Source organism: Neoarius graeffei, chromosome 4 (assembly GCF_027579695.1).
Source record: "Neoarius graeffei isolate fNeoGra1 chromosome 4, fNeoGra1.pri, whole genome shotgun sequence".
NCBI classification, from domain to species: Eukaryota; Metazoa; Chordata; class Actinopteri; order Siluriformes; family Ariidae; genus Neoarius; species Neoarius graeffei.
In genome coordinates this window covers 8,572,318-8,598,855 of record NC_083572.1, presented here as the reverse complement: position 1 = coordinate 8,598,855, position 26,538 = coordinate 8,572,318, and the positions used below count along the sequence as shown (strand labels likewise).

Below are 26,538 nucleotides of genomic sequence, written 5' to 3'. Positions count from 1 at the left end.
CTCTGCAGGTCATTCACTAGGTCCCCCCGTGTGGTTCTGGGATTTTTGCTCACCGTTCTTGTGATCATTTTGACCCCACGGGGTGAGATCTTGCGTGGAGCCCCAGATCGAGGGAGATTATCAGTGGTCTTGTATGTCTTCCATTTTCTAATAATTGCTCCCACAGTTGATTTCTTCACACCAAGCTGCTTACCTATTGCAGATTCAGTCTTCCCAGCCTGGTGCAGGTCTACAATTTTGTTTCTGGTGTCCTTTGACAGCTCTTGGCCATAGTGGAGTTTGGAGTGTGACTGTTTGAGGTTGTGGACAGGTGTCTTTTATACTGATAACGAGTTCAAACAGGTGCCATTAATACAGGTAACGAGTGGAGGACAGAGGAGCCTCTTAAAGAAGTTGTTACAGGTCTGTGAGAGCCAGAAATCTTGCTTGTTTGTAGGTGACCAAATACTTATTTTACCGAGGAATTTACCAATTAATTAATTAAAAATCCTACAATGTGATTTCCTGGATTCTTTCCCCCATTCTGTCTCTCATAGTTGAAGTGTACCTATGATGAAAATTACAGGCCTCTCATCTTTTTAAGTGGGAGAACTTGCACAATTGGTGGCTGACTAAATACTTTTTTGCCCCACTGTGTATATATATATCTCATCTCATCTCATTATCTCTAGCCGCTTTATCGTTCTACAGGGTCGCAGGCAAGCTGGAGCCTATCCCAGCTGACTACGGGCGAAAGGCGGGGTACACCCTGGACAAGTCGCCAGGTCATCACAGGGCTGACACATAGACACAGACAACCATTCACACTCACATTCACACCTACGGTCAATTTTAGAGTCACCAGTTAACCTAACCTGCATGTCTTTGGACTGTGGGGGAAACCGGAGCACCCGGAGGAAACCCACGCGGACACGGGGAGAACATGCAAACTCCACACAGAAAGGCCCTCGCCGGCCCCGCGGCTCGAACCCAGGACCTTCTTGCTGTGAGGCGACAGCGCTAACCACTACACCACCATGCCGCCCGTGTGTATATATATATATATAAAAACCTAAAAAACTTCAACTTTTTTACAGACGGTGTGACGTTTGCTTCCAAAGTTTGCCGGCGTTTATTCGAATCCACGCTTCAGAGTCAGAGAGGCGTTCTTTTCCTGGAATCTGGCACCCTTTTTTCTCCAAACGTACCTTTGCGCATCGTGGCCAGAAAATTCAATTTTGATTTCGTCGCTCCACGGGACTCGTTTCCAAAATGCATCAGGCTTATTTTGATGTTTGTTTGCAAACTCGAGACGCTGAATTTTGTGGCTAGGACGCAGGAAAGGTTTTCTTCTGAAGGTCATATTTGTTCAGGTGTCGCTGCGTAGTAGAACAGTGCGCCACCGCTCCAGGGTCTGCTAAATCTTTCCGAAGGGGTTTTTATTTGCCTTTCTAGCAATCCAACGCGCGGTTCTTTCAGAAAGGTTTTTTCACCTTCCAGACCTCGCCTCGATCTCCACTGTTTCTGTTAACTGCCGTTTCTTAATAGCGTTACGAGCCGAGGAAACGGCTACCTGAAAGCACTTTGCTACGTTCTCGTAGCCTTCTCCTGCTTTGAGGAGTCGGAGAATTTATGCAGCGTTGAAATCTGCGTCATCTGACCTTTCCTAACGAAGAATTCGAACAAGCCACAGCTCAATAAGCTAACTAAGGTCTGGAACCTTGGTAAAAGTTACCCGAGAACTCAAATGTATCGGGGTGGCCAAACTTTCGCGTGGTGTTCCTTTTCATTGTACAAAACAAAAAAATAAGACACAAATCTTGCATAAAACGTTGAAAAGAAATGTCTCGTCGATGGCTTTTGGTGATCACTTCACGATTCGCAGTCATAGACATTTTCAGTAAGGGTGCCCATACTTTTGCATGCCACTGTACATCTAAAAAAAAGTAGTCAAGTCTGTTTGTATAGTGCTTTTAACGATATACGTTGTCACGAAGCAGCTTTACGGAATCTGAACGACATGAGCCGATTTCATACTTGCCAACTTTTCAAAATTCTCATGGGGGAGAAAAGTGCGTGAACGACATTTTCAATCGGACGAGGGTACACCGTGCGGTTGAAGCGATAAAAACAGTGGATCCCAATTAATTGCAAACCATTTTAAATTTATACAATTAAAGAGTTTTTGAATTGTCGACATTGTTCGATCAATTACTATAGGTTACGGGATTCATGTATCAGGCACGAAAGAGCTCAGAGTGAAAAATCTGAAATAATACTCTCGTCTTGAATTTTAATATAACAACGATGAAAGGGAAGTCTGCTTAAATCAGATTTTTAGCTGAAAATTCTCATGCCTGAATATTGTACACGTACAGAGACCCACGGAAAATAACACAAGCGATGCTTTAGAAGAATGTTTATAATTTCTTAAAATGGTCACAGTGAATGAAAGAATTATTAGATTGCATCAAATGTGTTTTCCTACTGTAAGCTTGTGTAAAAATACAGGGTCGCAGGCAAGCTGGAGCCTATCCCATCTGACTACGGCCAAAAGGCGGGGTACACCCTGGACAAGTCGCCAGGTCATCACAGGGCTGACACATCGACACAGACAACCATTCACATTCACACCTACGGTCAATTTAGAGTCACCAGTTAACCTAACCTGCCTGTCTTTGGACTGTGGGGGAAACCGGAGCACCCAGAGGAAACCCACGCGGACACGGGGAGAACATGCAAACTCCACACAGAAAGGCCCTCGCCGGCCGCGGGGCTCAAACCCGGACCTTCTTGCTGTGAGGCAACAGTGCTAACCACTACACCACCGTGCTGCCCCGAGAACCATATCATCATCTCATCTCGTTATCTCTCGACGCTTTATTCTGCTCTACAGGGTCGCAGGCAAGCTGGAGCCTATCCCAGCTGACTATGGGCGAAAGGCGGGGTACATCCTGGACAAGTCGCCAGGTCATCACAGGGCTGACACATAGACACAGACAACCATTCACATTCACTATATCATCATATATAAATTAAATTTTAATAAGATTTGACCAAAATAGTAACAACTCTATTAAATAAATACCGTGCTGTCTTGGTACGACTAAAATGCATCTCTCTTATGAAACACTTTCCAACAGAATTTTTAAAAAGCACTAGAAATCCTATCGGAATGCATCAAAGGAATTTGCAAACTTTGAAACTTTTCAAACTAAATTTAAATGGCACTATGAATACTACCACGCTATCAAAATGAGTAATCTTTCACTTGAAATGCTATCAATCACTTTCTAGATACACTACCGTTCAAAAGTTTGGGGTCATCCAGACAATTTTGTGTTTTCCATGAAAAGTCACACTTTTATTTACCACCATAAGTTGTAAAATGAATAGAAAATATAGTCAAGACATTTTTCTGGCCATTTTGAGCATTTAATCGACCCCACAAATGTGATGCTCCAGAAACTCAATCTGCTCAAAGGAAGGTCAGTTTTATAGCTTCTCTAAAGAGCTCAACTGTTTTCAGCTGTGCTAACATGATTGTACAAGGGTTTTCTAATCATCCATTAGCCTTCTGAGGCAATGAGCAAACACATTGTACCATTAGAACACTGCAGTGAGAGTTGCTGGAAATGGGCCTCTATACACCTATGGAGATATTGCACCAAAAACCAGACATCTGCAGCTAGAATAGTCATTTACCACATTAGCAATGTATAGAGTGGATTTCTGATCAGTTTAAAGTGATCTTCATTGAAAAGAACAGTGCTTTTCTTTCAAAAATAAGGACATTTCAAAGTGACCCCAAGCTTTTGAACGGTAGTGTAATTTTGGCCCTCGTGTATCCTCGACGAGCAAGCCTGTGGCGTCAGACGACGCGAGGAAGAAACCTCGAGGGGAACCCATCCTCATTTGGGCGACAACATGATTATAACATTAACAGTCTTGACATTAAGTTGGTCTTATGACTGTTCAAGTCAACTGTAGTCCTCAGCCATAAAAGCATGACTGGAAGTGTCCATCCGTGTCCTTCACAGGAGCCATGTGAGGAAGAAGGGATTCGTATATGAATGAATCGGTTCTCGAAGTTCACTTAAAAGAATCGATTGAAAGAACCGACTCTTCCAGTTCACGCGCAAATTAATTAAGTTCACCTGCACGCCTAGTGAGCGCGAGTGCGCAACTTCCTCAGGTTTTATCTTGACTCAAGACCTTTCTAGCGTTAAGTACGTCGTAGTCGAGGGAAGAGAGAGAGAGAGAGAGAGAGAGATGTGGGGGGATTTCTGGAAGCAGAGCTGGAGCAGGAGTGTTGAGTCCGAGTGATGTGTCGGTTCAGACCGTTGAACGAGTCGGAAGTGAACACATCATCAGGTTTAAAGGCTGTGACACGGTGGGGCTCAGCATTGTAGAGTCATACGTCATCCTCGCTGTTATATTGGATGTGGCAAAGTGGAGATTCTTCACCCGTCTCTGGTATCCATGCGCTGCGTTTAACTGTACCAACAGGTTTACCGTCCAAACGACATCACATGGGATTACCTTTCACAGGTGAGACTGGAAAAATACTTTTCAATACTGTTCCTTCAGTCTTCAGTTTCCCAGCTCATCTCCACCGGGGGGGTGTATAGTTATAAGCAGTGAGAATTAGAGAATACAGTGCCACACTATGATGAACGTTTTTAACCTTTCTGAATGTGAAGGAATCAGTGATGTATTTTAGAACGTTAGAACCTGGCCGAACTCAGTTTGGCGGTCATTCAGCTCACTTTATTCAACGAGAGCAGGTCTGTGTGGTGACTCAATAAATAAAACAGTAAACTTTTATTTTCATTCATTATTTCCAGTTTTTCCACCATTTCCATCATATTCAGTCTTGTAGGTTGGTTATTGTGGCCTCAGGTTTTGGTAGCTTGCTACGGTGTGCTGACTGATTTAGCTTACCTCAGCTATCTATCGCTAGTTTGCAGTGTACAGGCTATTTCGCACACTATTTATAACCATCACATTAAAAGTTATATATGTTGTTTTTATGTCTGTTTGTTTCCCAAATATACACGTGTCTGTCTTAATGGGTGAATAAAAGGCATCGAGTTAAATATTATTGTAGAAAGGGGCTTTATGAAGTTCAGTCCATTTACTTGCATTGGTTTACGGGGAAGATTTGCCACATCCAATATGGCGGACGCTCTGACGTATCCTAGCAGCGGGGCCATGGGCTCAATGCAGCGTCTATGTTTATTCAGTGCGAGTCTGCTCTTTTCTTGTGATGTTTTCTGGCAGGAAATATTACGACAGTTTTTCAACGTTTTATAAAACGTTTCCTTTATCCAAAACCCCCTCAGAGTGAGTCAGCATCTCCTGGATGAAGTGTCTCTGAGGGGAAACCTGACAGAGTGAAGGCCAAAATGACCTTAGTCTTGTGTGTTCACCCTGGAAAGTGTTTGTTTTATTCAGGGAAAGCCTTGTGTGTTTGACCGGGTTTTGCCACCCAACATGACCCAGGAGCAGGTTTATAAATTCTGTGCTAAAAACACTATCAAAGGTACAGTGCTGAGCGTAAATAAGTACACCCCCTTTGAAAAGTAACATTTTAAATCTCTCAATGAACTAGGGTTGCAAAGGGGCGGAAGATTTCTGGAAAGTTTCCATAGAAACTTTGGTACAGGAATTTTGGGAATTTAAAAAAAAAAAAAGCACTGGAATTACAGTAATTTAGGGGAATTATTTAATTTTATTTATATATATCATTCATATTTTATTTATTTAAGTTATAAACAAACAAATATAAACATTTTATTTTGTCATCAGCAGACATTATTGCAAAATGGAGACAATTAAAACACATGACTCTGATTTATTTGTAAGAAGAACTTTATCAATGCTTATTTCTTTTATTGAACAAAACACGAGCGTTTGCCAATATGTCGCTTACAGCTCCCACTTATGGGACAGAACAGACAGAACGTAGCTCTCTTTCTGACTCGAATTCAAAATGTAAAATGAAAAATCTTTTCCCCTTCGAAAAAAGTCTTGAATGTCAAATAAAGTCTTGTATATCAATGCAAGTTTTCTTACCTGAAATGTTCATAGGAAGCTTTCATTTAGCTTATCTGGTTTCCCATTAAGCTAGCACAATTTGCTGTAACTAGCATCACAAGCTAACTACTTCAATGAAATGGCACAATTCTAATTTACAAGTAAATTAGCACTAGATTTATTCTACTATACCTTTTTCATTTTTACTTAAATACCATAATAGATAAAAAATCATCCTCAAACATCCTCAAAACTTACCTGATGGCATGTAGTCCTTTGTCTGTAATGTGTGATCTCGGCAGTTTGTATTTAAAACAGTTCTAGCTCTTCAGAATTCTAGAAGTTATTGTGCATGTGATAGAGGGATGCAAAATGCATGTAAGGGGTGTGGCTTCAATGGCTCCTGAGAAAATAACATGTTTTGTCCATGTGAGTGAGTAACAGCGTGCTATGCACAACTTTATTCCCATAAATCTGCCTCTTTTAACCAAGATTATGCTACAATATTTTTTTTCTACTTAATTGATGTCCACTTTCAAAATTCCCAGTCTTTTCCTGAAAATTCTCGTTAATTCCCAAAAATTCCCATTCCACCTTTTGAAAATTCCCGGAATTTTGCAACTCTACAATGAACACAAACAATTTCCAAAATGTTGAAAAGACAGTTTAATACAACATCTGTTTAACTTGTAATGTTAATAATATAACTTAGATTACACATTTTTCAGTTTTACTCATATTAGGGTGGTGCAAAAATGAGTACACCCCACAACAAAAACTACTACATCTAGTACTTTGTATGGCCTCCATGATTTTTAATGACAGCACCAAGTCTTCTAGGCATGGAATGAACAAGTTGGCGACATCAATCTTTTTCCATTCTTCAACAATGACCTCTGGGTTGTTTTACAATCAGGGTACGCAAGCTAAAAATCACATTTCAATATCAAAAGGCTTGACTAAATAAACTTTGTTTATTGTAGCCCTATGATAGCTCTATTTACCATGCAAAAATAATTTGGTGATGACGTTATTTTTGGTGAATGTATGGCAATATGTCATTTAGCAAAAAGTGCTTTTTTGACCACAGGTAGCTCCAAAAGGGATGCACTTAAATCATTCTTTATACCATAAAACAAATATTTGGTTCCATATCATTGGAAACGTAGTTAAGTTTTAATGTTGAATGCCAGTAAGTTTTGAGACTATTTTGATCAAATTAGTATGGAATTGTGTCAAAAATGTCCTCTCCGAGACAGCTAATTTTTTCAATATAAAATATATCTAAAATGACTATTTTCATCCTAAAATGTGGTCAAGATATTGGGACATAAATATTAGAGACAACCAACACAAAGCTTACAGCCTTATATTTAAAAGCACTATGGAAGTAGTGGATTCCGAATTGTCAAAAAAAAAAGTCCTCTCCGAGAATCACTTCATTTGTTTCTCCCAGCCCTGCTTAAAGCTACACTTAATCTTGTTATAATACAAACTATTACACATGCCTATCTGTTCTTTAACTTGTCCTTCACTTAAAAACTGGTACAAGAACCAGTTTGAATCAATTTGAATTTTGGACCCCTGTGACACAAACTTTGTACCCTGATTGTAAAACAACCCCTCTTTTAGTGGCTGGATGGAAAGCGATGCTCAACTTGTCTCTTCAGAATTCCCCAAAGAAAATAATTTCTTTACACCCCAAAGGTGAAGGCTACAAGATGATCAGCAAAGCTTTACTTATCAGTCAGAATACTGTAGCAAAAGTGGTACAAAAATTTAAGAAAGATGGAACTGCAACCATCTCACAGAGACGTCCAGGTCGTCCACGGAAGTTAACACCTCGACAGGAGCGTCTTCTGACGAGAAGGGCTGAAGAAAATCGGCATGCGAGTTCACTGCAGTTATCTAAAGTAGAAAGCCAAACTGGGGTGACTATTTCCCGTGACACAATACGGCGTACGCTGCAGAGGAATGGCATGCATGGATGCCGTCCACGAAAGAAGCCTCTCCTAAAGCCCAGGCACAAAAAAGGCCGCCTAGAGTTTGCCAGGGCCCATGCTGACAAAGATGAAGGCTACTGGGACTCTATACTCTGGAGTGATGAGACCAAGAGAAATGTTTTTGGAACTGACGGCTGCAAAGGTGAGGAATACAAAGAAAAATGCCTGGTGCCTACAGTGAGACATGGTGGTGGCAGTGTCCTTATGTGGGGCTGCATGAGTGCTGCTGGTGTCGGGGAGCTACATTTCATTGACGGCATCATGAATTCACAGATGTATTGCTCTATACTGAAAGAGAAGATGCTACCATCACTCCGTGCACTTTTCCAACATGACTAAACACGCATCTAAGGCCACTGTTGGGTTTCTGAAGAAAAACAGGGTGAAAGTGATTCAGTGGCCAAGTACGTCTCCTGGTCTGAACCCAATCGAACACCTATGGGGAATTCTGAAGAGACAAGTTGAGCATCGCTCTCCATCCAGCATCCAGTCACTAGAAGAGGTCATTGTTGAAGAATGGAAAAAGATTGATGTTGCAAAATGTCGCCAACTTGTTCATTCCATGCCTAGAAGACTTGGCACTGTCATTAAAAATCATGGAGGCCATACAAAGTACTAGATGTAGTCGTTTTTGTTGTGGGGTGTACTCATTTTTGCACCACCCTAATTTGAGTAAAACTGAAAAATGTGTAATCTTTTTTTATATTATTAACCTTACTTTCACGTTGTAAGTTAAACAGCTGTTATATTAAACTTTCTCTTTTCAACATTTTGGAAGTTTTCATTGAGATATTGTTTTAAAATGTTACTTTTCAAACGGGGTGTACTCATTTATGCTGAGCACTGTACATCACCTTCCAGCAAATGCCTGAGGCCGTACACTCCATCATTCTCTCTCACACGCGCTTTATCAGATGTTCTGAGCGGCTACAATGGCACCATATTTACATACGGCCAAACATCAGGGAAAACGCACACCATGGAGGGGAGTGTTATGAGCAAGCGTGTGTACACGCACTAATCTTGACAAACACGTTTTACAGGGGAGGCTCCATGACCCTCAGTCAATGAGGATAATTCCTCATGTCGCTCGTGATATTTTCAATCCCATTTACTCCATGCACGAGAACCTTGAGTTCCATATTAAGGTGAGTCATGAGACGCACCACTGGACGGAGAGGTTTATAGGGACCTGACACTCGTTTGCTTTTCTAAAGAGCCTGTTCTTCCAAAATATGAACAAAGTCGTCATTTACATCACGTTAGATTCTTTAGAAAGAAAAGAAGAAAGCAAACACAACTTTATTCATCACACACTTGTAAAATTTCCTCTCTGCATTTAACCCATCTGAAGCAGCGAGCACACACCCAGAGCAGTGGGCAGCCGTACTAACGGCACCCGGGGAGCTAGGTGCGGCGCTCAAGGGCCCCTCAGCCCAAGGCCGTCCCGTATTAACTGAACTGCACATCTTTGGACTGTGGGGGAAACCCATGGGGAGAACATGCAAACTCCACACAGGAAAGGCCCTTGCTGGCCACTGGGTTCGAACCCAGAACCTTCTTGCTGTGAGGCGACCGTGCTAACCGCTACGTCGCCGTGCCACCTTTGTCGTTGCACGTTACTATACAGCGAAACACTGTTTGAGGGCTCGGATCACAGCAGCATATCAATAAAATATACGTAACCTTTTAAAAAGCAGCATATTGGCGTATAGATTTCAGTATGTAATTATACAACGGAACCAAACACGGTAAGGCGCAGAGTGCGAGTCCGGATCAGGCCTCCAGCAGAGCTTTTACAGCCCTGGGGAAGAAGCTATTTTGGGGTCTTGCTGTTTGTGACTTTAAACCTGCCAGAGGGAAGGGTGTCAAAAAGACACTGATGTTGATGTACAACCCCGATTCCAAAAAAGTTGGGACAAAGTACAAATTGTAAATAAAAACGGAATGCAATGATGTGGAAGTTTAAAAATTCCATATTTTATTCAGAATAGAACATAGATGACATATGAAATGTTTAAACTGAGAAAATGCATCATTTAAAGAGAAAAATTAGGTGATTTTAAATTTCATGACAACACATCTCAAAGTTGAGACAAGGCCATGTTTCCCACTGTGAGACATCCCCTTTTCTCTTTACAACAGTCTGTAAACGTCTGGGGACTGAGGAGACAAGTTGCTCAAGTTTAGGGATAGGAATGTTAACCCATTCTTGTCTAATGTAGGATTCTAGTTGCTCAACTGTCTTGGGTCTTTTTTTGTCGTGTCTTCCGTTTTATGATGCGCCAAATATTTTCTATGGGTGAAAGATCTGGACTGCAGGCTGGCCAGTTCAGTACCCGGACCCTTCTTCTATGCAGCCATGATGCTGTAATTGATGCAGTATGTGGTTTGGCATTGTCATGTTGGAAAATGCAAGGTCTTCCCTGAAAGAGACGTCGTCTGGATGGGAGCATACGTTGCTCTAGAACCTGGATATACTTTTCAGCATTGATGGTGTCTTTCCAGATGTGTAAGCTGCCCATGCCACACGCACTAATGCAACCCCATACCCTCAGAGATGCAGGCTTCTGAACTGAGCACTGATAACTCGGGTCGTCCTTCTCCTCTTTAGTCCGAATGACACGGCATCCCTGATTTCCATAAAGAACTTCAAATTTTGATTCGTCTGACCACAGAACAGTTTTCCACTTTGCCACAGTCCATTTTAAATGAGCCTTGGCCCAGAGAAGACGTCTGGGCTTCTGGATCGTGTTTAGATACGGCTTCTTCTTTGAACTAATGGTTTTAGCTGGCAACGGCGGATGGCACGGTGAATTGTGTTCACAGATAATGTTCTCTGGAAATATTCCTGAGCCCATTTTGTGATCCCCCCCCCCCCCCCCCCCCCCCAATACAGAAGCATGCCTGTATGTGATGCAGTGCCGTCTAAGGGCCCGAAGATCACGGGCACCCAGTATGGTTTTCCGGCCTTGACCCTTACGCACAGAGATTCTTCCAGATTCTCTGAATCTTTTGATGATATTATGCACTGTAGATGATGATATGTTCAAACTCTTTGCAATTTTACACTGTCGAACTCCTTTCTGATATTGCTCCACTATTTGTCGGCGCAGAATTAGGGGGATTGGTGATCCTCTTCCCATCTTTACTTCTGAGAGCCGCTGCCACTCCAAGATGCTCTTTTTATACCCAGTCATGTTAATGACCTATTGCCAATTGACCTAATGAGTTGCAATTTGGTCCTCCAGCTGTTCCTTTTTTGTACCTTTTAACTTTTCCAGCCTCTTATTGCCCCTGTCCCAACTTTTTTGAGACGTTGCTTTCATGAAATTTCAAATGAGCCAATATTTGGCATGAAATTTCACAATGTCTCACTTTCGACATTTGATATGTTGTCTATGTTCTATTGTGAATACAATATCAGTTTTTGAGATTTGTAAATTATTGCATTCCGTTTTTATTTACAATTTGTACTTTGTCCCAACTTTTTTTGGAATCGGGGTTGTATTAATGGAATATGAACAAATGATTGAGATTCGTTATTTTTATTTATTTTGTTGGTGGCGGCTCCCTCGGGATCCCAGTCCTGATACGTACCTCTACCAGGATGCCTGTACATTTTGTGGTCCACACCGTCTTGTGATCTTTGTGTTTTGACTCGTACAGGTTTCCTACTTTGAAATCTACCTGGAGAAAATCAGGGATTTGCTGGATGGTAAGATTCTGTGGTGTTCGAGCCATGCGAAATCGTTTATGTTGCAAAGCGCTCCTGTTATCACAGCAAGTCCTGAGGTTTCAGCTGCTTTTTCTTCTTAACTCAACCATTTTAATGTAGGAACTTTTTTTTTTGTTGTTGTTCAAACTTGGTTGTGTAGGTCTTGTAAATGGTATTTAGAGTATGACTTTGATTTTTTTATAATTCCCCCCCAAGCTGCTCCCATATTGTCAGTTTCTTTTAAATAATACCTCCAAACTTATGAGTTGTGTTTTGGACAGTACTACAAAGTGCTTCACATCTTGTCGTACCTCTAAAACTCTTTTTTCCATCACTCCATTTTCCTCCCATTGGCTTCGGTTTAATTTTTTATTCAAGGCCCAAGTGCTCCTCGAGGTTAAAAGCCAGGACTACCGAAGTTGGTAAATGTCATTAGGCTGTTGTACGTTACGTAAATACAGCACAGTGGTTTCTCTCTCTTGATATTTAATATTTTGCTTTGCAAGCGCTAGTATTACCTTGAAGAAATGCAAATCTAGTTATTCCTCCTGGTGACGAGTCTTCATACGCTTGGTTTCAGTCTATCAGTTTTAGATAACTTTCTCCATTTGAATGGTGTGCTGGAGATCTGACTTTTTGTAAAAACTGCCTTTTCATCAAGCGCTAACGTCTGCGAGTCACGTGATGTATTTACATTACTTTGGGGGGAGGGTCTCATTAATTACACCGATTTTGTGTTTTTTGTGTCGAAGACCAACCTGGCGGTGCATGAAAATAATCGTGTTCCGTATGTAAAGGTAAGCCACTAAAATTCACTGTACCGAGTATTGAATAAAATCACTGAAATTATAATCCAGTAGCGATTACAAAGACCACGACTAAATGCGTACTCGGTAAACCTAAGAACTGCTGCTGTAATCCTAAAGGCTATGATGCTCGTACTCTTGTGCACCCGAATATTACAGTATAAGGATTTTTATTCTGTCGACGTTGACCGGATATGAGCAATCACGCACTCCGATTGGCTACTCTACTACTAGGATATCGTCTCCTGTACCATGAATGGAGAAAATCAAAACGGTGGCACTGAACTGACCGAAGACGAAATGAAAACGAGATACAAAACAAAATATGGAATGAAAGTATTTGGTGGTAACACTGTGTGGTTTTGTTTATTTATTCATCCCCCCCCCCCCCCCCCCCCAAGAATGATCATTGCATTTTTCCCAAATCGTTTGTCATTTTGCTGGTTTGTTTAAATCTAAGCAGAAATGATTTGTTGGACGTTTTGTATAAAGTTTTTATCGAATTTGCAAAAAAATGCTGTCTTTCAAAATCCAGTGAACATGGATAGAATAAAACGGTTATTCCGCTCAATCTCGTACACTGCTTATCGGCACCTAGTCTGCTGTCAGCTCATGTACGACTCGATTTCGTGGAATAACTGTTCGATAATCCCACTGTCCCGTCCTCTTCTGGAGGACGGATTACACTTTTGCGTCTGGTTCCACGCGAGGTTTCTGCACATCGTCTCGGGGGGGGGGGGGGGGGGGGTTCTTTCGTGTCACGATCACCTCTCGCTTGTCGGGTACGGATCTGCTTCAGGATTTCTGTAAAGCAGCTTGGTGAGGATGTCTGTTGTTAAAATTGAATGAAATGAATGCAAATGTCTGGGTGTAAATCTGTTTTCATCTTGTGTGTGGGAGTAGGGTCGTACCGAGCGCTTTGTCTCCCGTCCAGAGGAAACGATGGACGTCACTGATGATGGAAAAGTGAACCGACACGTCGCCGTCACCAGTGAGTGTTTTTATTCCAGCCAAAGTATCTTGAACAAACTATGACGTTGTATAAACACTTTTTTTGATGCAAGTCATTAACTAAATACAGTACGTGGTATGTGAAAGTACAGCTTAAATTGGTTCTTGGCATCTGTTCTCCTGTGTCTCAGATATGAACGAGTACAGCTCCTGTAGCCACAGCATCTTCCTCATCAATATCGAACAGGAGCACCTGGACACGGCCCGTAAACTCTCAGGAAAGCTCTACCTGGCCGGCAGCGAGAAGGTGCAGATGGGTTTCTAGTTGGATTTATTTACTTTGCCTTATTAACTCGAAGAGAAAAAACAGAACGATTCGGTTACAGATGCTGTACCGCAAGTGACGACGGGAACAAACTACGACTGGCTAAAAAGAACCGCTTGTTTTTGAATAACTGTAGCGTTGGCAGATTGCTTTGTTTATAAGGGGAATAAATCACTTCTGGACGTCGCGTTATTAGGTATTGATCAACTTTAGGAATTTCACTCGCAGAAAAGGAACGTCCAGGAAGCTCACTCGTCTGTTGTTGATTCGTTTTTGTCACAGTTGTCTGAGAAGCTAACCGCGTATCGGATAAGGCTGTCGCTACAAAATGAAAAGTGCCGCACGGTTATCCGTTTCTGCTCTCGTCCCGCAGGTCAGTAAAACGGGTGCCGTGGGTGCGGTGCAGGACGAAGCCAAAACGATCAACGAGTCCCGGTCGGCTCTTGGCGACGTGATCTCTGCGCTAGCAACGGGGATCGTAAGAGATTTACACCTTGTGGAGTTTGTGTGTTTTTAGCCATTATTCTGTATGACAAAATGTATGACGGATCTGTTGTGTGTAGTTAAAAAAAAAAATCTTCCCCGTTCAAAATCGTGTCGTAAACTTGTTCGACCGTGACTAGCGTTGCTGAGGGGGGAGGGGAAGAAAGAAACGGCATAAGTAGTGTCTTGGTAACATGTTGGGACGGTAACCGAACCCCCCCTTTTTTTTTTTTTTTTTTAAACTCTTGTATTTTAGTTCATAAATGCATCTGTTTTCAAAGTAAAGAAGAGCTAAGAGTAACGACTGCTGTGTATCAGAGTACTTTTTTTTTTTTTTCTCCTAGCTCATGAGGCCAATTGGCTATCACCATGGCATGTTGTCCACAATTCAGTTAAATCGTATGTCCATCAATTCTCCGTAGATTTCCATTCGGATTGTTTTCTTTAAAAGAACTCCACGCTACTCGGTTGCTCTTTTGTCAAATTTTTTTTGCTAACGAAGAGTTAATTATGTTAACTTGACTTTTTCTTTCGGCTAGAATTGTATCTCTTGCCGTGCGAATTTGGTTCCGATCGACGTTTTCGGTCGATCTTCCCTCGGGTAACCACGTTTAGTCTCGTGTCGATTTTCCTGTTGTAAACAGTTTGTCGTGGAGGTTGGTCCTCTCTCACGTTGTCACGTTTTGGTCGTCGTGGTTGTTTTGATGGCCGGTCAGACGAGCTACAATGTCCTTGACGTTCTGGTTTTATTTTGTACGCTTTTCTTAAGAGTACAGAAAAATAACATGCACGAGCAATACATTCTCAAAAAAAAAAATCCCTCCAGATGACCTGTTTGGTTTGATTTTTTGCTCCAACGCATCCAAACCTCACATTCTCCAGATCTGGCAACCCTGTCTTGATGAACCTGCTGTGTTTTTCATCTCAGAAAAGATATCAGGATACATACGAGCCTGTGTGTGTCAGAAAACCCATGTGCTGACTCGGGTTCTTCAAGATTCTCTGGGTGGAAACTGCAGGACCACCGTCGTCATCTGCTGCTCTCCATCTGCCTTTAACGAGGCCGAGACGAAATCTACGCTCCTCTTTGGGCAAAGGTGATGTGTAAAAGTGCAAAAAAAAAAAAGTTGAATCCATAGATACAGACCTGCACCTGGATCAGGGATTTTGGTTTATTTTCTGTTGACTGGGAGAACTAAAGTGACATTTGCTGAGGTAGGTGTGTGTGTTGGAAGTTGTAAAATATTTCCAGAATTATTTTTCACTTTTTGATCTCTTCACTGCAACTAAACTTGGCTTAAATATGCCTTAATTCTTAAACTGATTTAGAGAAGAGTAAATGCACATCGTTATGTTATACACCTAATACAGTGGAAAATATGTTTTTGTTTTTTTCCCAATAGAGCAAAGAGCATCAAACACTGCGTGCGTGAATGTGGAGCTGCCAGTGGAGGAGTGGAAGAAGAAACATAAGCAAGAGAAACAGAAAGGCGTTAACATGAAGGAGCTCATCGAGAAACTCCAGACGGAGCAACGTCGGCGGAAGACCGGTGAGGGAAAGACAAGGACGCATTGGCGTATTTGAAGGGGGGGGCAGGACCATCTAGAAGGTTCTATATGGGGACCAGGACTGTGTGCTGGTTCCACTTGCGATGCTTTTTGTCCCGTTGCCTATATGTCTGCAGGCAGTTTGTGCTGATTTGTTTCTCAAGTGCTGTCTAAGTTTTCGGCCGGGAATTAAATCCCGGATTATTTCGTCCCGTAGCGTCTCGCGGTTTGACCACTGGATAGGTTGGAGAAATGCAGAAGGCACCTAAAAATGCGTATACGGTGTTTCTCAGGTGCGTCTGTGACGGAGCAGTCGAGTGACAAAAAAGAGGAGCTCAGCGACCGCCCGTCAGTCACGAGACGCCATCCTTGGAGAAGGGTCGGGACGAGGAGAACGTCGGTACTCTGTACAAACTACTGGATGATAAGGTGTGTACCGCATGTGCCTGAAAGACTTGACATCTGCACTGCGTTGTTAAAATCCGCATGTGCAAAAGTCTGAGGCGCGTGTAAAGAAATGCTGTCTACCCAAAATGGCTTAAAAATATGGAATGAAATGTTTATTATAAAAACAAGGGACCCTGCGACTATTTTCCTCTTGGCTAGAGGAGGGGGTTGTTCCGATTATATTTGTACGCTATCGTGTTATTTATTCCGTTACTCCAATTGAACATTTTTGTAGGGTTACGAGACGTTGCTCGATCAATTTTCAAGGGCATCGTTAAAGACGGGCAGTGCGGCGCTCGTGTTATTAAACGGATCTTTACAAATGTCTTGTCTCGTCTGCTGTACTTTTTGAAGAGACTCTCCCTGCATTACTTTCTAAACTAAAAAAAGCATGGAATTGATAAACTGGTCTCCTAACGAAATTGACAGTTTTCTCGACGAGAAGCCTGGGTTCGGGGGAACCCGTCTGTCCTGCCGGAACGTTTGCGGCTGGTTACGCGATGGACGCATGGGAGCTGTGGCGGGTCGTGTGCCTGGCGATTCTTTCTGTGGAGGACATTGAAGATATCTACCTATTCGGAACCATGATTACAGGACTTTTGCTGATTGGATTAGGCATTGCCCTGGTATATCGAGGAAATCAGACAACGGTGACAGCTGTTAAAAGCCCCACAAAGCTGCCTGATATGATTGGAGTGGTGGGCAAAGCTGTTGGCACTTGGACTGTGGACATTGAGAACTTTAACCACAAAATGGTTATCTCGGAGCAGCTTTGCAAAGAATACGTTTTTCGGAGATCAATTTGAATAGAATGGACCGATATGGACGAGCGGTGTGGACGTGCAAAGACTGCATCTGGAAAGACCAAACAATTTATATCATCGACATTCGGCTCCCTGAGACGGCACCGGCCTCGGTTCAGGCCGTTGCTGAGGAAACATTTCCCCCTGAAGGTCACTGCCGGGAGACACTCTCGCATTCCTTCTCTAACTTTCCGCGGTCACCGTTTTTACCCCCAGTGTGACAAGCGGGTGCGTGACCAGCGCCTTCATGGCTGCAGGAGTGGACGGCTGCTTGCTTGCGCTGGATTACCTCCTACCCCTGATTTTTCCCCCCCTCAAGTCCCGTGTTTAAAGTGTACTTGTGTTGTTGTGGGCTTATGTGCAAAGGTTTTTTTTTAAATGTTCCCACACTGTACTCCTGACAGGAGCATAGTGTGTGTGGGGGGGTTCTTTTTTTCCTTATCTCTCCTCATGTGGTGTTTCCTTTTTATCTTCATCCCTGTCTTCCTGTCCTGTCTACCCTATGTCAATTGTTTGTTGTATATGTACGGACAGGTTGATGGCTAATTTTGCTGGTACATGTGACTAGTGACAGGGCATCATCAAATTGTGGTTCGTTCTTTTCTCGCAAAGTGTAATGGTTTTGGAAAACGTACGTGAAGGCACTCCCTTTCTTTTCTTTGCACCACAACATAACTGAATGGGTCCCTATGATCACGATGCGTCAGCCCCACGAATTTCGTGTCGATCTGTCCGGTCGTTGCCAAGTAACGAGTGAAAATCCAGGCCGGGACAGACTGTCAAGCAGATGGGGCGATCACAATACCTTGCTTTCCCACTAGGGGGCGAGGTAAAAATGCTGGAAGCCATCGTAAATGAAAGTCAACATTCTGGATGCTTTGTCATACTCGCGTCTTCATTTTGAACCCGGTAGCCTTCGTTACGTTTTCTTTTTTAATCTCACGTGTTCTCTTATGGAATATGCTGTTCAGACTGACTGACTTCCCCCCTGTAACATTTTATTTTGTGCTGGAAAGTGAATGTTTGGAGCTCTAAAATGTTTTTGTACCGACTCGATAACTGAGTCAGAAAATAGAAATCTAGAACGGTCTGTATGGGGGGGAACAGGCTAAGACTTTTGCACGGTACCGTGCGTATACATCGATCGTTTGTGCTATCGGAGTGAATAAGTGTCGGGTCATCTCTCTGCGGGACAAGGAGATCGATCTACAGACGCAGCTGGTGGCGAAACTGAGGCTACAGATGGAAGCAGGGGTGATAGCGTTCCGGCGCCGCGCCGGATTTCCGGCGCGCCGTGGCTGGGGAAAAAAAAAAAAAATCTAGTTCGCCCATTGTCCTGTGTCATTCTGAGATGCGCAGATAGACAGTAAAGGGAATTCGGAATTGGACAATGGGCGAACTAGATTCCCCCCCCCCCCCCCCAGCCACGGCGTGCCGGAAATCCGGCGCGGCGCCGGAACGCTATCACCCCTGTGGAAGTGCAGGAAGAGGTATAACCTGAACGGGTCGTGTCGTGTCCTCACGTACATCGTGACGGAGGTAAAACTCTACAGAGATTTTTACACGGCAAATTTAGCCCAAGATTCACAATTCCGAATGGGATATTTGAGTTTTGGGGTGCGTAAGGATCGTCGAACCACAAAAGCGTTTTGACTGGCAGCCTTTGACGGCCAGCGTACGTTTGACGTTGTTTAAGACGGTCCCGGGTGAGACTCGAGTGTCTCTTGGCGGTAATATTGAGCGCTTTTTCTTTGCATGTGCAAATGTTCTGAAGATTCATGACGCGAGAAGGACGCCGTATAAATAAACTTATCGGGAGATAATCGGGACCGACGCAAGGCTGTCGTTTTGTGGCCATTTTAATACGAAGCTAGATCTACCGTAAGAAAATGAATGGAAAGCAAACGCTAGCTCGAGCGTTCTGCCGTTTGTAGTTCTTGGGGTTGTCGCGGCAGGACCGCACTCGTGTTCAGGAGGAGCTGCGGTCTCTGCGGAGGGACGATGAGGAGCGAGGTGAAGGAAGTGCTGGCGGCACTGGAGGAACTCTCTCGTACCTGTGACCGGAAGAGCGGAGAGGTCTCCGACTTGACGTACGCCAACCGCACGCTCAAAGAGCAGATTGCCGTGAAGAGCGCGAGTACGCGAGCCACTCTGCATCTCCGAACTCTTCCGTACTGTACGCGGAGCCGGGGAGAGCGTGGAACGAGGCTACGCGGAGCTAACGGGACTGTGTGCGTGTTAGATGCTAGAGGCCACTCGGCGCGAGTTAGTGGAGCTGCAGGAACCGGACGACGTTCGGATGCTCTCCACGTGCTGCCGAGACATCTGAGCGACTTGGGAACCACCGTCTGCATTTGTGAAACGGTACGTGCCCGTCCGGTTTAGACAGTCACAGAATGTCCTGTTGAGTTTTGACCACTTTTCTCTCTCTGTGTTGTAGGCGTGTGGCGAAGACGGGGGTTTCTTTAGACGACGAGTTCTCCACGGGTCATATTTTCCTCACGAAGCTCAAGTCTGAATTGAAAAGCCTCATCGATCGTATCGAACAGTCAGAGTCCACCCGTGACCGCACCTCTTCAAAGATCGCGGCCGGCAAAAGAGAGCTAGCGTCCCGTCATGGACTCGTCTCTCGGGTGACGTGGCGGAAACGGCAGGTTGTGTTCCGGAGCTTTTGAATTCTCCTGGCGTATTAACTTTTTTTTTTTTTCCTTCTCTTCTCCCCAAACGGTCCGATTTCCTCACGGCTCATGTCCGATCGTAGAAGTTTCAAATAACTTTTTTCCTAAATTATAGATGTACGTTTTGATATCCTTCATATTTAAACGGAAGGATTTTCAACGACAAAAACGTTCAGAAATGTTTACCTTGTTCGGATTTATCTTTGAAACAAATTTCGGTGAATAAAAAGACGCGCACGCAGAAGCCTAGCTTTTGAAAGCTGTCTTTAAAGAAATTTATTTTGACCCTGCTCTGAACACGTGCATCGGTTTCCCAAAGCTTCGACGCCCCTCCAAAAAACCATTCTCGCCAGTGACCGACGCCGAAGAGACGAAAGTATTTTGCCGATAGGGTTCGATGTGCGCAGTAAAGCGGCGACTGACGTACCGAATCGAATCGCGTCCCCTCTCGTTGTCTTGACTACAGTACCGGGTGAAGATGGAGTCTTTGACCGAGAGTGCCGGAGGTCACTCGGAGCGCGCTCGCCAAAGAGTTAACCCAACTTTGCACCCACGGTAAGCCTCTGAACGAGGAGCTGGTTATGGCGTGAATGTCTGGCTGTCTTCAGCACTGTTAAGAACGATGTCACGGTGCGATGAGATGAAGTTAACGGTACCACCTTGAAATTGACTTGGTTTCAAATAAGGGCACGTCCTGAAGAATTTTATTCGTCTTCCACCGCAACGGTTTGCGAGAATGTAATTTCCATAAAAATTGACACAATTATCCATTTGATGTTCTAGCAGCTACAAACAGACTTTCTCTCATCCGGCCTGAAATCCTTCCGACAGTTACCGCGTTTCAGAATGTCAACTACGCTACGTACACAGAAAGAAAAGTAAAATCGTCTCACGACGAACGTTCTGATTTTCTTTGTGCAGAAAGCAGTCGGGATTTGTCTGAACTCGAAGCGGAAAGACCTCCCGAAGACGACCCGATCGCAGCGGAGCCGGGTATCGCACGAGGAGACCTCTGGTCCCGAGTTAAGCGGGTACTCGTATCGATTACGCTCTGAGCGTTCGTTTGAGTAAAAGGACTCTGAGGCGAACCTAGGAGTTAGTCAAACCGTGCGGACGAGATCGAGTCGGCGGCGCCGTTTACGGTTTATCAGTAAAGTTTTCGATCCCTCGAAAACCACGCTTTCTCGGCCGTGAGTAAAATTCACGCGGTGCGAACCGGGCTTGCTTTTTGTGACGTGCCGTAACAATTAGGCGTTAAAATATTTATATCTACGTGTAATTTTTGTAGGGTTATCGAGCGGCGCGGTCGAAGGCTCGTTCTCGGACGTCAGAGACCGGATTCGGTTGAGCGACTCGACTACGGCTCTAACTAGGAAACGGATCGTCAATCTTACTTTAACCTTGATAAATAAAATAATAGGTTGTGTTTTACGAACGCTACAAATCGTTGCGGTGCCAGACGGGTCCCTGAGAAGGGGGTGGGGGGGTTCAACGCGCCGCGGGAACTGTACCGAAAGCCTCGGTCACAACCGGCCGTACGTGCTCCTACGCCCGGTCTACGTGCAAGAAACGCACGGAGGGGGCGCGTGCGACGTGCTGATTTTCGAGCCGTAGACTGGCCGCAGACTGGCCGCAGAGGTTCTTTGTCATGTCAAACTCTACGGGCGCTTATGTTTTTTCCAGGTTGCGAGACAAACTTACGGTCTCGTGCGTTTTCCGTACGGCCGCCGTGTGTCTTTCGTACGATTTGCTGGTGTCAGGTTTGGGCAAAATGTCAATTTTTTTCGTACGTCGCACTTGCGGACTCCGTATGCGCGTCGTGCGCCCCACGTACGTAATTGGTGCGGCCAACGCGCGTTCAGATATTTCGTACGTCATCCGTGCGTGTCGAGTAAGTCGGCCGTGCGTTGGCCGTACGGCGAGAGGGTGTCAATCGCACGAAAACTCGGGTATATAAACCTGCAGGGGTGCCTACGGCCATTTGTACATGTAGGCTTTAATTGAGAGAAAATCCAGTTTCACTTCATTTCATTGCTTCGGTTCAACATGCTGAAGGCAAAAGGGAAGAGGAGGATAGAAAAGGTGTCAGAGAGGGGGTGACCGAGAGGGAGGAGAGAGAGAGACAGCGGCGGAGAGAGAGGGGACAAGGAGCAGTGAGGAGGAGGATGAAGACCACGACAGAGGCCAGGAGTTTGTCGTACTCTTTCAGCGTAGCAGACAAGGAGAGATTGGTAGTTTTTTTTTTTTTTTTGCCCCCTCCCCGTGCCAACCCTTGTTTCTCCGACAAGACTTTGGACCTGTACAGCAACACCATCCACAAACGGAAACTGACACAGGGCATTGCTACTGAACTACACACAACTGGTGAGTATTGACCTGCTAAATACTAATTATGGTGCTGTTTCGGCATTTTCTTCGTAAAAATCCAACATCGTCGGTACGCACAACGTACAGATCGTGCGCAGTTCTTGCAACCTTCATACGAAGCCTGCATGGAACGCACGGTCAGTACAATTAGTGCACGTTTGAAGGACATTGGTCTTACAACTACGTGCGTTGGCTGTACGAATGAAGCGAAAGCCGTACGTCCGAGCAGCCTCAGATTTTGTGCGTGGTACGCGCATTCGACTTCCAGGTTGTACGTTGGGTGCGCGGGGACTTTGCTCCTTCATGGTCACTACAACTATGTTCTCCACGAACAAAAAAAAAACGCAGCGATTTGGGGAAACTCTAAAAATCGCACGGCCAAAAAATTGTACGTCCGGTTGTGACTGAGGCTGAAGCGACGACCCTCTGCAGCGCTTTCCTGTCTCCTGCCGTGCGGCTGGAGAACCACACGCGCGAACGGTAAGTCGATACGCTCTCAACGGAGCAACGGTAGGAAGACACCGGCAGTCTTTTGCGAAAGACGGTAGCTCCCGAGCAGTCTCCGCTGCGCCTTCTTGAAGACGGCGCTCCGGACGAGGTCGCCCCGAACGTGGAAACCAGAATTCCGAGACCCTCTCCACACGGTTCCCGCTCACAAACGGGGACCGGAATGTCAGTTTTCTTTCTTCTAAAGTTTACGATCGGCTCTTCGGTCTCTGCGGTGTTTAAGACCGGGTCGTCATCCGGAAGACGACCGCTTTGCCTCGTCCCGATATACGGTCTTGTCCTCGAAGCGAGGCAGAGAGTCGTGGTTACCGCGTCCTCCACGGACCCGTAGGCGACCGTCAAACCTGGGCGAGAGGCATGAAACGACGTGGGTCCAGAACAGTTTCTTGAAACGCTTTGGGATGACGTGCGTAAGCGCTACCGGCCGATAATTGTTAAAACGGCGTTCTTTCGGAGGGGGATGATCGCGGAGGTCTTTGAGCGGAGCGAGACGGCAGCCCGAGACGAGGAGAGATCTCGGCAAAGACCCCGGCCGCCCGAGACGCCGCGAGGTCCTGTGGCTTTCCTCGGGTTCCTCCACCACGTGGGCGAAGAAGAGATCGCCGGTTCCGTTGCCGGCGACGTGCCGAAGCTATCGCTCCGGAAGCGCCGTGCGGCGGTCCGTCTCCAGACCCGAAGGCGACGTTCCTCTCCTGGAGCAGGCTCTGCGCTTTTTACTTCTTTTATTTCTCCCCCATCCGGGGCCTTTTGTTGGGATGAGCCCGGATACGCTTATCCACAGTGACTGCCAAACTGGACATATCCCGGGACAGCGGTCGTGTACCGCTCCAAGTCTCTATGCTTCAACGTCCCCATTTGTTGACTCGAAGTGGTCCTGCGGCTGTTGAGAAGCCCCTTCGGGCCACGTTTTAAGTTTTGGCTGCGGTCAGAGCACTTTTTCCAGGGGAGGGATGTGCCGGAATCGAGAGGAGGGGCATGCGGTAATGACTTTGCCTCGTAACCCATCTCGATGTTTGGAGTAGACCTTGTCCAGTCTTTTCGGTCCTCTGGTAGCGTGCTTGGGGAGCGCCGTCTTAAGTCGGCGTGACGACGAACGGTCTTGTGTAAAAGTCAGAGGGCCGAGCTAGGTCCGGCGGTTACCGTAATGACCGTGAACTCCTGAGGAAGACGTACGGGCCTGCGCTTAACGATCCGGACAGCAGCAACCGTTCACGGTCTTGGTGTTTTGGTATGCTGGCTGCTGTTCATGTAAGCGCGTGACACCCCCCTGCTCTTATCGAAGTCCCCGATTCCGTCTTGCCAACGTAACGTCCAGAACGGATAGCCAAGCTGGGTCTCCATGAAGAGCGGGATACGGCTTAAGTTCATCAGTCTTGGTACCGGGAGATCTGGCGCCGGCGAAGAAGACGCTAGGAAGCGGTGGTCTGCGCGGTCGCCTCGTTGCGGGGACGGTAATCCACCGAGAGCCGGGGGGGCCTCGCGATATCCTGTGGGAGTGGCGAAACTCTGCCGTAGCCGCCCATTTCGATGAAATCATGCTGGCCGGAGACGCCGTTCGCCCGACGGAACGTTTATCGAGAGGAGTAACGACTCGCACGCAAACGGAGCACCGAGGGTGCCGAAACCAGTGTCTGTACGTGCCGCCGTCTCGAGAAGCAACGGACTCGATGTCTACATGTAAGCATTGGTACGTTGCCGTTAACGCGTCCTTAACTAATGTTAACGTGGTTAAGTTTACGTGTTAACACGTTAATGGTTTGCGTGTGTGCAAGACAGTATTCCTAATAAAGTGGCCCTTGAGCCGAAGTTGATTTATTGGTCTAGAACGAGCAGGTTCTTCGCGAACGAGTCATCGCTGACGGATGAGCGCGGATCGGACCCGATATCGCGCCTGCGACGGACGAGTCGGCCCGAGGCACCGTACGAGGTTTGGTGGACGTGCGGCGAAGCGTTAACGAGCGAAATCAGTGGAAGCCTACAGGGAAGGACGTGTGAAAATCGAGGAAAAGAAGGGGACGGTCGCATGAAGGTTTTTCTCCCTAAACTCCGTTCGTTGAAAACGGACGAACAAAAAGAAGAGTGCGGGTCGGAACCGATCGCACGTACGCGTCGGGGGGAGTCGGCGCGTCTCGGACGGAGCGTGTCCGAGCGGGACAGTTTGATTTGTAAGCCCCGTTCGTTCTCTATTGGGGGGAACGACGGGTGCGTCGATCCAAAAGCTGTACGCGAGCGCGCTATGCCGGTTTGGGACGGACGTTCAAATCGGAACGGTTTAGTCATCTTGATGGGAGGAGTAGCGGCTTCAAACGGGTGGACTCTGTTTAATAGGTAAAGAATTAAAGCTTAACGACAATGCCGTGCTTGCTGCAAGCAGTTACGAACAGTTGCTAAATCCAGTTGAGGTCAAGTGTGTTTTTTTTTTTTTTAAAAACCCAAAATACACCATGTTGAATGTGCTTAAATTGTACTGCTATTGAGTATGAGATATGGGGAAAAAAAAGTGGTAATTAATAATTGAAATGCTTTCTGGGTCATTTTAGTTAAATGAATAAACGTTCACGCAAAAGAATGAGCGAATAAACTAAATAACGGCGTTCCCTATGCCTGCTCGTTTCACTGTTACCCAAACAGTCAGGATTATTAGTTTTGCTTGCAGCAAGCACCCTATTGTTCTCAAGCTTGCTTTATTTATTCATTCTTCCTGTCCACCTGTGGGGGGGTTCGGGAGCCGCTGCTCTTCCCGTAGCTTTGCGAGTTACCGTTCCGACTCGAGCGTCCGTCCTGAACCGGTGTGGAGTACTTGTATATGGCTTTTGGATCGACGCACCATTTCTCTTGTTCTTGTCGTTTTCCTGTCGTGTGTGTGTGGGGGGGCCCCCAATAGAGAATGTCTGGGGTTCGCGAATCGAATCTTCCTGCTCGGACCGTCGGAGATGCACCAAACTCGACGTGATATTCGGGCTAACTCCCACGATACCTCCGTGCAATGGGTTCTGGCTCGCACTTGTCATTTTTCCTCCATTCGTTTTGATTGATTTTTGGCCCCCTTGAAAAACGAATCGAGTTTTGGGAAAACCGAGGGAGCCGACGTCACGCGACGCCTTGGGTCGAGTCCCCTCGTTTGAGACTTGTCTTAGTTTTCACGCGTCCCTTTTTCTCTCCATAGGCTTGGATTGATTTTTGGCCCCGTCGAAAGGAAAGGAGTTCTGCTCGTTAACGCTTCGCCACGTGTCCGCCAAACTCTGTACGGCTCGTCTTTGTCTCGCCTTTTGTCCGTCCCTCTGCGCCGCCGAATATCGGAAGCTTGACGGTAATTCCTCCGTTCTTTCACGACGCGTTTGGCGAGGATCTGTTAATTTGAGACTCGACAGCCACTTGATTTGAGAATATTTGCGTACGTGACACGTAAGCCGGTTAGTATACGGGCCTTACCGAGTTGACCGTGATACTTTAACCTTGGCATATCATGCTAGTGGTTTACATGTTAGCGTGTTCGGCGATTAGCTTTAGGTTGTTAGCATGTTCATAAGATATCCGTTAGCAGGTTTGAGTGCTAACGGTTAGCATAATTGGCACGATAGCTGTTCTGCTACAGCTAAGCGGGTGTACTTTGCATTTTTTTTTTTTTTTCTGTGGAAACGCGGTCTAGTTTCGACCGTTATCCACAATGCTGAATTGGCAACGTTCATTCCATGTCTATTTGCGCAGAGAGGTTTTGATCCGTGCGTACCTAAGGAGGTTGAAGTGACCTCCTAAGGGTTTTTTATATAAGGAGCTCACTTCAACCTCCTTAGGTACGCGCGGACCAAAACCTCTCTCGCGTGCGTGTGCACGCTGTAAAAGGTGCAGAAATTTGTCCTTTCTGATATCAAATGAGAATCGCT

The 26,538-nt window shown here is 45.5% G+C and overlaps 1 pseudogene; it reads left to right on the top strand.

Moving 5' to 3' along the window:
• The first annotated feature begins 3,986 nt into the window (after positions 1 to 3,986).
• On the top strand, positions 3,987 to 21,153 carry LOC132884219 (kinesin heavy chain-like; annotated as a pseudogene).
• The last annotated feature ends 5,385 nt before the right edge of the window (positions 21,154 to 26,538 follow it).